Source organism: Mustelus asterias, chromosome 8, assembly GCF_964213995.1.
Source record: "Mustelus asterias chromosome 8, sMusAst1.hap1.1, whole genome shotgun sequence".
Taxonomy (NCBI): Eukaryota; Metazoa; Chordata; class Chondrichthyes; order Carcharhiniformes; family Triakidae; genus Mustelus; species Mustelus asterias.
In genome coordinates, this window is record NC_135808.1 from 99,273,960 (window position 1) to 99,287,134 (window position 13,175).

The window sequence follows — 13,175 nt, forward strand, 5'->3', positions numbered from 1 at the left end:
GTGTACAACAATAACTTGCATTTATTGAACCCTAATAACAAAGAAAAAAGCTGGAAACACACCGCAGAAATATTATGAGGGAAAAATAGATGCTTGGTCAAAGGAGATATGCGATTGAAAGTTTGGTCTAAAAGATGGCTTTTGGCAAAAGCATTAAAAAGAAAGAGTTTGAGAGGTGGAGATGTTTAGGAAGGGAATTCCAAAGTGTCAGGGTTAGGTAGCTGATGGCACAATCCCCAAATTGGGAGTTGAGGAATAAAGGCTGCCAAAGGGGCAAGAGTAATAGAAACAGAATTCTCAGTGGGTTGTAGAATCGGAGAAGGCCACAGAGATAGGAAGGATAAAACCATGAAGGAATTTCAACAAACGGATATTAATTTTAATTTTGAATTGTTGGGGGACCAACAGCCAATGTAATGAAGAAAAAGCTGGTGGTTATCTCTACAGTAAGAAGTCTCACAACACCAGGTTAAAGTCAACAGGTTTATTTGGTAGCACAAGCCACTAGCTTTCGGAGCGATGCCCCTTCATCAGGTGAGTGGGATTTCAGTTCACATTATCTCTACCTTCCAGCATGATCCTGGGTGGTGAATGACAAGCCCTGATAGTGCTTGAGATAGTTTTGTCAGATATGAACGGTTAAACCAACTGTTCATGATACACTCATATGTGCTTCTTGGACCAAACTAAAAGGAAAAAGAGTGGGTAGATGCAGAGTTCAGGGTTTTACTGGGAACCTGCGCATTGATAGCTGAAAATGTATCATACCAAATGGTGGGCCCAAGATAAATAGTTGAGAGTTCATCTGTTTTTTTTCCCTTTCCAATTAATCGCAAGCTGTGTATTTCCTATTTTTTTGTTTCAAATGGCCAGAATTTCCAGTTGTCTTTATCTTCACTTTGTATATCTTCCTGTGCTGTTCGATAAATTAGTCTGCAAAAGTATTTGATTTTTTAAATCTCAATAGTCCCATAAGGCTGTAATGTTAAATTCGGGAGGGAGAGAAAGATAACTGCCAGTTATGATTACTGGTAATCTTGTTGTTCTTCACAACTGTGGCTGCTGTATTTGTTTGTGAAATTGTGCAATTTGGAAGTGTTACACTGGGCAAGCAACCAGCCATGTTGCATAATAAAAACCCCTAAATGCAATACAATTGTTTCAAACCTCAGTTCGTTGATTGTATTTAAGGTTAACAGAAATGAGAATCTTCTACTGGCCCCGTATGTTCCTATATGTTTTAAGAACAGTCCGTCACATGGTACACGATCCAGAAAGTACCAGGTGCACACTTCAAATAATTTTCCAATAGACATCACTGCAGTCACTATTTTTAAATCAACTACTTACAATTTGGTATCGGAGGACAAAAACATGACAAGGTTGATTGACGTTACTGAAGTCCCTTTGGGGAGGGTATGGGGAAATTGTTGCTTTTTTTTTAAAAAGCAAGTGCGGTCAAACATTTCAATTCCTGTTGTAAAACCATGACAATCTGTCAGTCAACGATATATAAACATCGCACAATGTTAAACCAGAGTAGATAGGCTTCAGCTTTCAAAATTAAGCCGTGAGGTTTCACAGGGGCGTTCAATGTGCGTGTTCAAGGCGCAGATTTAATTGGCCACTTGTAGCTATTTAAAACAACAATTTCCAGAGATTCATTGTATCCAGTTCGCATCGGAAGGAATGTATTTGTTTTGCCTTCCCAAAACAGTAAATGTTCTGCGACCTGACAGATAGATGGGTTGGGTGCCGAACCCGATGGGGTGTTGGAAAGAGTCGGCGAATGTAATCGCAATTTGCCTGCGATCTTGGCGGACAATTGGAGCCTGAAAGTGAGTTTGGAGCAAAAAGAAAACACCACTCACTACTCAACAGGAGAAAAAAAAAATCAACTATCCGAAAATAAAATACTTCAGTATCCAGAAAGAAAATCAAACAGTATCAGCTGTCAGGGGAATTTTTTTTTTTGGGGGGGGGGGGGGAAACAATCCACGCTGGTTTAACTCACAATCTGATCAATCAAAACCTGTGAGGGGGGGGAAAAAAGCCGCTCACCTTATTGTGTGCTGTCCTACTCAGTTCCTCTGAAATAAACTGGGCTAAACCCGGATACAAGTCAAAAGATGAGCAAAATAATTCTCGTTCAAGGGTTAAATGGCAAACAGACAGTTGGATTTGACAAGTCGGGTTGAGTCGCAGCTCCACTGTCTCTTTAGCAGATTGGTGTGAGGAGCCGCTCCGCTGCCGCTTTCAGTGAGTGAGGGGATGGCCAGCACAATCTGAGCGCGATGCTGGGGCAAGAGGAGATTACAGGGCGTCAGGAGGAGGAGGAGAAGCTTCAAGCAGCGTCTCCCCGCCCTTTCCCAGCGCCGACTGCTTTTACTCTTAAACACGTCGGGAACGTCACGCCGCACGCACCACTCTCTTCCCAACTTTCTTCCTGAAGTGTCGGTCACACCTTCATCGGTTATCGTATCCAAAAAAAAACACTGAACCGTTCAAAGTTATGCGTTTTGTTTGTGTGTGTCATCAATTCATTTTTTTTGAGGTGAAGTAGCTTTAATCGTTTAACTGTTTAATTTAAAAGTTAAGTCTGTTTTGGAATCATTTACAGCACAGGAGGCGACCGTTCGGCCCATCGAGTCTATGCCACGCAGAGCAATTCAGTCAGTCCCATTTCTCCCACTCTATTTCCACGCAAGTTTATTTCCTGTATCCAATTTCCTTTTGAAATCATTGCTCAAAATTACTACAGCAACCACAGAGAATAAATTGAACTCCAAGCACACCCATAGCACGCCCCAATTCCATCTTTCCACTTAGCTTCAGAGTTTTTGATCCCCTTACTTAACATTTATTCACTTCAGTCTTGAAGAGCTCAAATTGTTCCTTCTTCCATTACCTTTTGAACAGCGTGCCAGGTTTATACCATCATTCGTGTGAAAAGAGATTCCTGCTTCTACCCCTCACTCAGCTCTAGTTTTAAGATTATATTCTTTCATCCTTAATTACCCCATCACAGGAATATTTTCCATATATCTAATTTATCAAATCCGTTTCATATTCTAAGCACCGTGGTTAGATGGTCCCTCAATCTCCTATACTCATGGGATTACAAACTGAGTTTATGTAACCTACTCACATTTCAGTACATACAACTAATCACATTAAAGATCTATCGTAATCACACAAAAAATGAAGGAGAATGTTAGAAAGACTAGTGTGTATAACTCCATGGTCTCTGATTACTGTAAAATCAAATTGTAGTCAGGGCAGGGAGCTACTTGCATTACCCGCTCTGATTTTCCTAATGTCATTATGTATCACTGTTTCAGTGAGTCACTCACTCATTTTAGTTTGAAAACGTAATCTATTTTGAACTTTGTCAATCTGAAAACAAAGTAAATATAGCTCACTATTTTACATGGGACACATTGAAAGTCTACCATTCATAAATCACACTCCGACATTTCACTGGTGCCAGCAGAAAGGAGGTGAATGTAACATTTTAAAATAAATGTACAGATGATTGGCATTCTTCAGGACATCATCAATATAGCACTATAGCTGCAGCCCTGTCCCCAACATAGCATAAAATATGCCAACTCTTCTGTAAGGATACTGAATTATAACACAAAACCAATCATCAAATAAAATTTAATGCACAGTCAATCCTGATTAATGTAAAAGCTGGACATTTCATAATTACCAAAATAGTCTCTATTTTTACATAGTTTTTCAATGAGTCTTTGCTACGGCCACAATATGATTTTAACATACAAAGGACATTCATACATAACATTTCAAATGTGATGGTCATGAAGAGTAAACAGCATTAATCAACCATAACTTGATTAAAGGTAAACTTGCAGGTTGAGTCCGTAGTTAAGAAAGCAAATGTAATGTTGTCATTTATCTCAAGAGGCTTGGAATACAAAAGCAGGGATGTACTTCTGAGGCTTTATAAAGCACTGGTTAGGCCCCATTTGGAGTACTGTGAGCAATTTTGGGCCCCACACCTCAGGAAGGACATACTGGCACTGGAGCGGGTCCAGCGGAGATTCACACGGATGATCCCAGGAATGGTAGGCCTGACATACGATGAACGTCTGAGGATCGTGGGATTATATTCATTGGAGTTTAGGAGGTTGAGGGGAGATCTGATAGAAACTTACAAGATAATGAACGGCTTAGATAGGATGGACGTAGGGAAGTTGTTTCCATTAACAGGGGAGACTGGGACGCGGGGGCACAGCCTTAGAATAAAAGGGAGTCACTTTAGAACAGAGATGAGGAGAAATTTCTTCAGCCAGAGAGTGGTGGGTCTGTGGAATTCATTGCCACAGAGGGCTGTGGAGGCCGAGACGTTGAGCGTCTTCAAGACAGAAATTGATAAATTCTTGATTTCTCGAATTAAGGGCTATGGGGAGAGAGCGGGTAAATGGAGTTGAAATCAACCATGATTGAATGGTGGAGTGGACTCGATGGGCCGAATGGCCTTACTTCCGCTCCTATGTCTTATGGTCTTATTAAATCTACTGACTCACGACTTTGAGAGGCATTACAGGTACCAGAAATCCTTAAGCTTTGTAGAAAATAACAATGAGTCTGAAATAAAATAATGATACAAGTTGGATGCCTATGGTATGAACAGTGTTGTCTGCTATTAAAGCAAATATAACATTTATTACCTGGCTTAATAGTCTTTTTTCTGAAATGCCAAGATCCCAACAGATCTGAATTTAGCTCAAATCTTCATTGGCCAAATATTTGCTAACACATTGTACCACAAGATGGCAGAATACCACTTTGCAATCATGTTTCCACAAAGGTTAAGCCAGTAATTTTGCCTCTCTCATCAGAGAAAAAAAACATGAGGACAGAAGGACAAACTGGAGAATGAGTGATGTTGGACCAATCTTGCACACTATAATAGTTGGATCAAGACATACAAGGACAGCGTCAGTGCTACTTTGCACCAGGTAAGCAGATGTACGAACAGTGCAGAGTCAATTAATTGGCTCGGTGCAGAGTCAGAATTGGAAGAGATGCTGTGCCAATTTCCTGCAGGGGTGCAATACAACTCCAGCAACAACATGTATTTATGAAGCTACTTAGTACCAGAAAATCCAAGTCATTTCATAGGAAGGGATTTTAAAAAATGATATATAATGGAACAGACAGTGAGCTATGAAAGGAGGGTGGATGGAGCCTAGAAAATAGTAGTCTTGCACACATTTTATGCCTTAATCTCACCAAAGTTTAGATTGGATTCAAAGTATGAAATAAACACAGCAAAATTCTGTAGTATTTTACTATAGTTTATGCTTTTTCCGTCTATACCTGTTTGGAATGGGAGCAAGACATACTCTATTGGCAAAGGGTCTCACATGGGCATAGGCATTGTATATTTATTTTACTTTGAGTTCTTTCTGCATTGATAAAACCATTTTCTGAAGGTAAACTCATTCTACAACTTCTCAATTATGTGTATTTCATAGTTGCAATGGGAACAGGAAGCAGACTCTGACCATTTCAAGAGGCCTGCTAATGTATGACAAATGCCCCAGTTGAAAATGGATCAACTGTTAGAGCTTTGTCCACTGCAGTTGTTTTGTAACATAGGGACAGCATTTCCCATGGCATGCAAAATCACTAGTCATAAACAGGATATGTGGGGATGGTGGATTAATAGTAATATTAGAGATCCAGGCTATTGCTCAGGGGATAGGGCATCCCTTGTTCATGAAATTTAAACTTGATTAATGAATAAAACTGAAATTAAAATCCGGTCTCAGTAATGGTGAGAATGAAACTATCAGACTGTTGTAAAAACCCATCTGTTTCACCTGATTAAGGAAAGAAATCTGGTGGGCTTTGCTTGTCTGGTCTTCTGTTAGTTACCATCTGAAATGGCTTAGCATCTCCGTTGTACCAAACCATGACAGAAAAGTCAAAAAGGAATAAAACCAGATAGATCACCCATTGTTGTAGGGTAATTGAGGTGATCAGTACTGTCAAGAAATCTCAGACAATACAAGACACACAAAGTTAGTGTTTCTGTATTAAAGACATAACTTTATTAAACCCAGCAGCTGCCAGGAGATCATCAAAGGGTTAAGCAGCTCTGGCACAGAGCAAAAAACCTCTCCGATAAATCTGACATTTACAATTCAAAACAGGTCAATTATAGATTTTCTTATCAATCATTCTTGCCCTACATTAACTTAAAATCGATCACCTTTAGTATACACATATCAATAATAATCCCTGTCACGCACCTCAGTATTTTACCATCCTGCATATTGATATCTCATTCGTCTATTAAATCTAGACGCTAACTCCCAAGTCACTTCCCCGTTGCCAGGTTACCCTAGACGCTCACTACAGGGGTCAAAGTGGATGTTCCCACCGGAACATTCTCAAACTGAATAGACATGTGATCCTGCATCTGGGCACGTTTCCATCCTAAGTCTGAACAATGAATACACCTATTCATAAATGTGTTCCCACATAAGAAATTTACGGATATGAATTTTGCTAACTACAGGGTTCCCAGGACTTTGGTTCTGAACTATTCACCTGTACCATCACACCTTCGACTGAAGTGAACAATAATTCATACAATACTTAAAATACATTTAAAATATCAGCATGTGTTTTAAATCATAATTACTTGTTTAATGCTCTTACTGCGTTCATGTGTGTGTAACCTATTCTTTTATTAGCTTACAATCTTGTAAGAATCATTCAACTCTTTGCTAGTAATTCTGCCAGTGCCTTAAGGTTTACTGTCTAAAAACCTTATTAGCTGGTTAGAAATTTCCCACATCACCCATCACCTTGGCAGCAGGAACACCAATGACACACTGTGGTGAGTCAATTCTGCAAAGTCCTCCTCATAAACATGTAAGGGTTTGTGCCGAAATTGGAAGAGATACCCCAAGGAACAATGGAAATCATCAAACCCTTAGGATCATATTTGACAACATCCAGCATCTGCAGTATTTTGCTTTTATCATACTTTCCAATTTGTCCCAAACACCTCTAACATCATTCCTGGGCATGTTCTGTCCATTGAAAGGACAGACCCAGCAAAGGCAATGGCACAATGATATACGGGAGGGAGGGAGTTGACCTAGGAGTCCCCAACATTGACTCTGGATCCCATGAAGTCTCATGGCATGGGATCAAACAAGGACAAGGAAACTTGCTGTTGATTACCATCTTCCTTCAGATGATGAATTAGTGCTCCTCCATGTTGAACACCACTTGGAAGAATCACTGAGGGTAGCAAGGATGCTTAGTGTACTCTGGACAGGGGGACTTCAATGCTCATTGCCGAGAGTGGCTCGGTAGCACCACTATTGATTGAGGTGGCCAAGTCCTGAAGGACATATCTTCTAGACTGAGCCTTAGGTAGGTGGTGAGGTAATCAACAAGAGGGAAAAGTCTACTTGACCTCGTTATCATCAATCTACCTGTTGTAGATAGTTTTGTTCATGACATCATTGGTAGGAGCGACCACCACACAGTTTTTGTGAAGGCAAAGTCTCTTCTTCACATTGAGGATACCCTCCATCATGTCGTGTAGCACTACCAAGTGCTAAATTGGATAGAATCAGAACAGATATAGCAGCTCAATATAGGGCATCCATGAGGCACTGTGAGCTTCAGCAGCAGCTGATTGAGTGTGAAACAACAATCTCTAATGTTGTGGCCTGGCACATCCCTCACTCTACCATTACCAGGATTAACCCTGGTCCAATGAAGAATGAAGGAGCAGCACCAGGCACAGCTGAAAATGAGCTGCCAACCTATTTGAGCTACAACACAGGACTACATGCATGACAAACAGCGAAAACAACATGAAATTGACAAAGTAAAGTGATTCCACAACCGACAGATCAGATCAAAGCTCTGCAGTCCTGCCACATCCAGTCATGAATGGTGTTGGACAATTAAGCAACATCATAAGCAGGATCTACAAATATCCCCATCAGTAATAACGAAGGAGCCTAGCCACATCAGTTACCATGACAAGGCTGAAGCATTTTCACCCACCTTCAGCCAGGAGTATCAAGTGGATAATCCAACTAACGCTTCTTCCAAGATCCCCAGCATCACAGATGCCAGTCCTGCGCCAATTTCATGTGATAACAAGAAACAGTTGAGGACACTGGATATACAATATTGTCATGACGGTGCATTACAACCTCAAAATTAATTACGGGCATATTGAATTTTTTTTTAAAAGGGAGATATGCTTTTAAAAAGAAATACAAGCATATACAATGCAAGAAATACTGAGACAAAGATGGTTGAGAATATAAAAAGTGATCACCTACTGGGGAATTCCTATGTGGATTATACTTAGTTTATTTTTTGTCACAAGTAGGCTTACATCAACACTATCATGAAGTTGTGAAAATCCCCTCGTCGCCACACTCCAGCACCTGTTCGGGTACACTGAGGGAGAATTTAGCATGGCCAATGTACCTAACCAGCATATCGTTTGGGCTGTGGGAGGAAACCCACGCAGATGCAGGGAGAATGTACAGACTCCACACAGACAGTGAATCAAACTCGTACTCCTGGCACTGAGGCAGCAGTGACAACTCTCTCTCCACAGATGTTGCCGACCTGCTGAAATCTTCCAGCATTTTCTGTTTTGTTTCAGATTCCAGCCACCGCAGTATTTTGCTTTTGTCCTGATGTGCGTGTGCTGGTGTGTGTGCGCGTGCGATACAGGAACAAGAGGCAGCAGGCAGTCATCCCTGCAGCTTGCAGACAAAACTTTCTCCCTTCCTGTTGTTGAAAGAGGGTCAGTTAAAGCTCAGTCACCCTGCTGAATCCAATTTCTCTAAACTAACTGCTAACTTGTCAAAGTCAGCTCTACTGAAATCACCCAACTTAACAGCCGTTATATACCACCATCTCTGCTTATGGACAAGCCAAAGACAGATATGTATTTTTAAAATTTCATCTGGACTTTAGCTTCTTAATTCTGACCAGTGTGTAAACATGTGTTGCATTTAAAAGTATATATTTTCTCAGGTTTAGTAACTAACAAATGTACTCTTTCTTTGACTGAAAAAAAACATGTTTGGGCTTCTTTTACAAAATAAATACATTTGGTCAAGGAAAAGTTATTCGCGGAGGAATGGATTCCTTTGAAATTAACCCAACCTAGGAGTGGGATTGAATAAAGAAGGGGAGCCAACTAATACCTCCTCACCCTGGAGCATAACATTTGGGAAGTTTAACAAATTTGGGGATCTCATCCAAGTGAAATAGATTAGGCCTCAACAACCCTGACAACATCCTGAGAGCAGTACTGAAGCCTGTGCTCCAGAATTGGTTGCGTCACAAGCCAAGCTGTTCCAGCACAACTACAACACTGATATTAACTTAACAATGTTAAGTTAATGTTTTCCTGATATGTCCTGTCCACAAAAGCAGGACAAATCCAATCCATCAATTACTGTCCCATCAGTCTGTTTTAATATCAGCAAAGTGATGGAAGACATTATCAAACAAAATGTTATCAAGTGCCACTTACATAGCAAGAACCTACTTGCTAATGCTCAGTTTGTGTTCCGCCACTTCTGATCTCATTACTGGCTTGGTCCAAACATGGACAAAGGAGCTGAATTTAAGAGATGAGGGGAGGTAAGGGTGACTGCCTTTGACATCAAGGCAGCCTTTGACTGAGTTTGGCAACAAGGAGCCCAATAAAAATGGAGGTCAGTGGGAATCAGAGGCAAAACACTCCACTGGTTGGTGCATACCTCGCACAAAGGAGGAATGTTGTGGCTGTTTAAAGCCAATCATCTCAATCCCAGGACATTGCTGCAGGAGTTCTTCAGGGTAGTATTCTGCGCCCAACCATCTTCATTCAGCTGCATCATCAACAACCTTCCCTCCAATATAAAGTCAGAAACGGGGACATCTTTGATGATTATTTAGTGTTCAGCACAGCTTGCCACAACTCAGAAACTGAAGCAGTCCATTCCTGCACGCAGAAAAACATGGACAACCTTCAGGCCTGGACTGGTAAGTGACAAAATAATATTTGTGCACAGAAGTCCCAGCAATGACCCTCTACAAAATAAGAGAATCTAACCATCTCGCCTTGACATTCAATGGGATTACCATTGGATGGGACTAGCAAATTCCCTACCATCAAAATCATGGGGAGGTTATCACTGACCAAAATTTGGACCAGCTCTATAAATGCTGTGGCTGCAAGAGCAGGTCAGAGGCTGGGAGTTGAGGCAAGTAACTCACCTCCTGACAACCTTTGGCACAAGTAATGAGTGTGATAGGATATTGTCCACCTACCTGGATGATTGCAACTCCAGCAACATTCGAGAAGCTCAACACTATTCCAGTCATAGCAACCTGTTTGGCACCCCATTCATTACGTTAGACATTCCCTCCCTCTACCACCAAAGCGCAAGCGCAGCAATGTGTACTATTTACAGATTACACTGCAGTAACTCATCAAAACCCATTGGACAGCATCTTCCAAGCTCGTAAACTCTACCACCTTGAGCACACAAAATGTTCCCCATTAATTTTGACTCCTTTGTCAATCAAAAATCTAAATAGCCTTAAATATATTCAATGACCCAGTCTACATTGCTCTCTGGGGGAAGAGAATTCCACAGGCTAATGACTCTGAGAAAATTATTCTCCTCATCTCAACCTTAAAAGGGAGACCCCTATTTTTAAACTTTGTCCCCTAGTACTTGTCTCTGCCACAGGGGAAAACATCCTTTGAGCATCCACCATCTATCATGATATGATTACTGTTGCCTAGAGGCTGCTTTACCATGAGGCCATTAATCAATCCTGTTTCATTGCACATGACCAGGACCAATATAGTCTGCTTCCTGGTTGGAACTAGAACATTCTGCTCAAAGAAATTGACTGAAATACATTCTATGAACTAACCTTCCAGGCTACCATTGCCAATTTATTTATACAATCAGGGCAGCATAGTGGTTAGCACTGCTGCCTCACAGTGCCAGGGATCTGGATTCAATTCCTGGCTTGGGTCACTGTCTGTGTGGAGTTTGCACATTCTCCCAGTGTCTGCGTGGGTTTCTTCCAGGTGCTCCAGTTTCCTCCCACAGTCCAAAGATGTGCAGGTTAGCTGGATTGGCCATGCTAAATTGCCTCTTCTTGTCAGGGGGACTAGCTAGGGTAAATGCATGGGGTTATAGGGATAGGGCCTTGGGTGGGTTGGTGGTCGGTGCAAACTCAATGGGCCAAACGGCCTCCTTCTGCACTATAGGATTCTATAATTTGATATCAGAATCACCCATGATTATTGCAGTACCATTTTTAAAAGGCCTCCACTATTTCTTCCTGTGTACACTGTCCTACAGTGTAGCTGTTAGGGGCCATATAAACCTCTCCCACAATTCAGTTAATGGTGGGGCGTTGAGGAGAGTTATAGAACAAAGAGACCCAGGGATACAGGTTCATATCTCCTTGAAAGTGGAGTCACAGGTGGACAGGGTGGTGAAAAAGGCATTCAACATGCTTGGTTTCATTGGTCAGAACATTGAATACAGAAGTTGGGATGTCTTATTGAAGTTGTACAAGACATTGGTAAGGCCACACTTGGAATACTGTGTACAGTTCTGGTCACCCTATTATAGAAAGGATATTATTAAACTAGAAAGAGTGCAGAAAAGATTTACTAGGATGCTACCGAAACTTGATAGTTTGAGTTATAAGGAGAGGCTGGATAGACTGGGACTTTTTTCCCTGGAGCGTAGGAGACTTAGGGGTGATCTTATAGAGGTCCTTAAAATAATGTGGGGCATAGATCAGGTAGATAGTCAACATCTTTTCCCAAAGGTAGGGGAGTCTAAAACTAGAGGGTATAGGTTTAAGGTGAGAGGGAGAGATACAAAAGGGTCCAGAGGGGCAATTCTTTCACACAGAGGGTGGCGAGTGTTTGGAATGAGCTGCCAGAGGTAGAAGTAGAGGTGGGTACAATTTTGTCTTTTAAAAAGCATCTAGACAGTTCCATGGGTAAAATTAGTATAGAGGGATATGGGCCAAACACAGACAATTTGGATTAACTTAATGGTAAAAACTGGGTGGCATGAACAAGTTGGGCCAAAAGGCCTGTTTCCATGCTGTAAACGTCTGACTCTAATAAACATCTTACCTTTGCTGTTTCTTACCTCTATTCAGACTGGTACTCCATCTTGATCTTCTGAACTATGATCATCTCTCACTACTATACTAACATCATTCTTAATTAACAGAGATACCCCGCCACATTTTCCTAGTTTCCTGTCCTTGCAAGATATCAAAGTCCAATTCTCTTCCCATACCTCGTGGTGCACTAAGGCTGTCTGTTTCCAGAACTAGTTATTCCTGGAACAGGTCACTAGTCTGTTGCCAGAGGCTTATAGCTTGATGAGCACCACTCCACATCAAGCATGGTTGACCAGGAGTTTCTCCTGCTCTTACTGCCAGCCATTGGATATTGGGAGGATTTGCAGGTTGACCCTCAACTTGCTTGACCGCATTATGAACACACCTTTCTTGCCCATCAAGTCCTGGGGTGGGATTTGAACCCAGAGTTTCTGTCTAAGAGGCAGGGATGCTAACCAATGTGGCACAAGACCTCTTACAGAATATCAATTAGACTTGAATATTTAGGTCCCAGCCTTGGACATCTCTGAAATGGCTATGTGGTCATACAAATTTGTGTTATCAAGTCACCCACTTTGTTACAAATGCAGCATGCACATACAGAGCCTTTAATTTGGTTTTTTACCATGCTTGCAAACTCTAGTCTCATCTGCTGATGCATTCTTAAGTTTCTACACTCTGTCTCTTTCTATCACACTTGGCTTATTTCCCATATCACTACCCTGCTCTGCAGCCTTGCCCTTTCTCTCCAATTTACCACACCTCCTTTCTTATAAACACTTCCCAACCCCCACCATCCCTACTATTTAGTTTAAAGCCCTATTATACAACTCACCAGTCCCAGCAATGCAGAGGTTATTACTTTTGTGGTCCTGCTTTTTAATTCAGAAGGGCAAAGGCAGCAGACAGTTTAGAACACTACCACCTGCAATTTCCCCTCTAAGTCACACACAATCCTGACTTGGAACTAAATTGCTGTTCTTTCA

The 13,175-nt window shown here is 41.4% G+C and overlaps 2 protein-coding genes across 2 annotated transcripts in view; both read right to left on the minus strand.

Moving 5' to 3' along the window:
- Positions 1-2,325, minus strand: part of LOC144497940 (ras-related protein Rab-3B-like) — a 138,570-nt gene extending 136,245 nt beyond the window's left edge. Inside the window, exon 1 of the mRNA XM_078219401.1 lies at positions 2,062-2,325. The gene's annotated coding sequence lies outside the window, so the exon portion shown is untranslated. The remainder of the gene's footprint in view (positions 1-2,061) is intronic.
- Positions 1-13,175, minus strand: part of cc2d1b (coiled-coil and C2 domain containing 1B) — a 417,139-nt gene that overhangs the window by 153,610 nt on the left and 250,354 nt on the right. The gene's annotated exons all lie outside the window — the stretch shown is intronic.